The sequence below is a fragment of the Limulus polyphemus genome, unplaced genomic scaffold (assembly GCF_000517525.1).
Source record: "Limulus polyphemus unplaced genomic scaffold, Limulus_polyphemus-2.1.2 Scaffold3368, whole genome shotgun sequence".
In the NCBI taxonomy this organism is placed as follows: domain Eukaryota; kingdom Metazoa; phylum Arthropoda; class Merostomata; order Xiphosura; family Limulidae; genus Limulus; species Limulus polyphemus.
In genome coordinates this window covers 72799-75101 of record NW_013668978.1, presented here as the reverse complement: position 1 = coordinate 75101, position 2303 = coordinate 72799, and the positions used below count along the sequence as shown (strand labels likewise).

The 2303-nt window shown below is 31.1% G+C and overlaps 1 protein-coding gene across 2 annotated transcripts in view; it reads right to left on the bottom strand.

Annotated features, from left to right (window-relative positions):
• LOC111088227 overlaps positions 1 to 2040 on the bottom strand; it is a 51194-nt gene extending 49154 nt beyond the window's left edge. Inside the window, exon 1 of one of the 2 annotated variants that reach the window (XM_022397685.1) lies at positions 2014 to 2040. The gene's annotated coding sequence lies outside the window, so the exon portion shown is untranslated. Of the gene's footprint in view, positions 1 to 1893; positions 1961 to 2013 lie in introns of those variants that run through there. The other variant, XM_022397687.1, reaches the window with a different exon arrangement.
• Between the last annotated feature and the right edge of the window lie 263 nt (positions 2041 to 2303).

Here is a 2303-nt window from a genome sequence, read left to right as displayed (position 1 = left end):
ATCATCACACTAGGTTTCCAAACTCTTGACATAAGCCAATCAAATCCCTGAGGCACTACACACTTATCAATATTCATCCAACTGGCCGTGCACAATATAGGCAAGCTAATCAGATCTCCCCAGTGAGAATATATTAAAACCAATTACACACATCAGTAATTACAGAACGTTTGTTTCAAAACAAAGACAAAAATAAATTTACTGTATACTGTATTGATATATATATAATTAGCTTAAATATTATCAGTGGATGACTAGGAAAGATGTGTTTTATTTGGCACATGGATTGCTGTGTGTTTTGATTAGACTGTTATAGGAGGTAATCATTAATAACATTAGGTATGTGTCATAAAGTGACATTTTAATTTACCTTTACTTATTACTTTATAGATATATTTGCATTCAAAGTATGTAATCAAATCAAACTTTATATACTGCTGCCCATTATTTTGCTCAGAATGTCTCAAACAGATTGGTTAGGCTATAAAAATCTCCAGAAAAATCCAAGTCAAATTCTGGTCAGAAACAAAAACATGCTTAAATATTATGAAATGCAAAACCAGAAACATTTTTCAAAAATTTTTAATCAGAATGAGATCAGTTGGTGAGAGCAAGATACCAACAAATTTAGACACTGGAAAAAGCAATGTGTATTTACATGGGCATAAAAGTCCTGTTTGGAGTACAAATCATGATAAGCATTTAATATGCAGTGAATCACTGGTCTGTTGCTGTTAATATAATTTAGTGTATTTATAGACATTCTCTTTAAAGTCTAGAGGTACTTATCTCTTCACACAAATCACTACTCAAACCTGTGTACAGTTTAATTCTCCATTTCTATAAAAGGTTGCTTAGTTACTGGAAAGGTTTCAGAAAAGAGCTACTAGGATGATTCCAAAGGTGGAAGGGTTATCTTACACTTACAGTTAATATCTCTTAACATATTTTATTGACCTTTATGAAATTATCTTAGCACTATATTCCGAAGATAATAATAGAAATCGAGTTTAATATCTGGAAAACACAAGCCGAGCTCCAGCAACTTATGGAATGATTTAACATTAGAAGTGGAGGCCGGGCAGTTTATAAGTCTAGAATGGGAATTGATGATTTCCGTAAGAAGAAAAGATGGATTTAAGTTGTTACTGTTAAAGGTGGATGTGCTCAAACAATTTCCATTTGTCCATATGTTATGTTAAAAGCAGCTCCTTCTGCTGTCTGTTCTTTGTATTAAACATCACTCAACATCATACAGTATAAATGTACGGTTAAGCCTAAGTGTATTATCAGGTGATATCCGAGCAGAATGACACCAAGCCCCTTTGTCATGTAAATTGGCATCACTCAACATAATATTGCAAAACACACTTGGTCTTGCAGCACCTGGAGCAAGGACCCCCATATTTTCATTAGGCCCTTCAAATTTTTAAAATAAGAGATCCCTTGAACCCTCAAACTCTGAAGGTTGGAGAAAGCTCTGGAAAGATTTAAGATTTTAACATTTGACGAACTATAACACCTTTTCTTTTTTTTAGTTTTTCACAACACTACTAATTTTCTCACACAAGTAAAAACTTAGCGAAATCATTCCCAAACTTTCATACCTCAACTTTACTTTTATTAAAACTAAAATTTAAAACTCATTTGCTAAGTTTTGGTCTAATCACTCACAAGAAACTGTAGTGTATGTATTCGAGGACCTTTTCGAGCATAATTAAATTAGCTTTACTAGAACTAGTAGTAGTAGGGCTGATAATTATACGACTTAACTGCCATTTTGAGTTATATTATAAAAAATTAAAAATACTAAACAAAAACTTATTTGCATAAATGTATCCTAAACTAATAACATTAAAGCTAAAATATTAATATATGTTGTTCTTCGCATACCTAATTCTTGAAAATAACTGATAATAATATCTAAGTTAATCAATTAGTTTCAAAATATCTGAAATAATACTAACTAAACTTGTTATAAATCGTAAACACACTCAAGTTTAGGTCACCTACCCCCTTCTACCTAGGCTTTAACTTCATATTCGTTACGAAAGAGACAAGCGCCATCTGCTAATAGGTACCCGTAAAAGTACAAAAGATAATTAATAAAAATAAAAGGCCACAAAATAATTTTATATACTAGCGAAACCCGGAAGACTATAAGCTTTATAGGAATAAATTATATGACTTCAATATAATTAAAAAACTCGCCTAAATTACTTAGTTTGGTTACGATTAGAAAATGAAATAAAATTGGATTTTTTTTTTTTTTAAATCTAGAAATAAGTTATACCTTTTCCTAT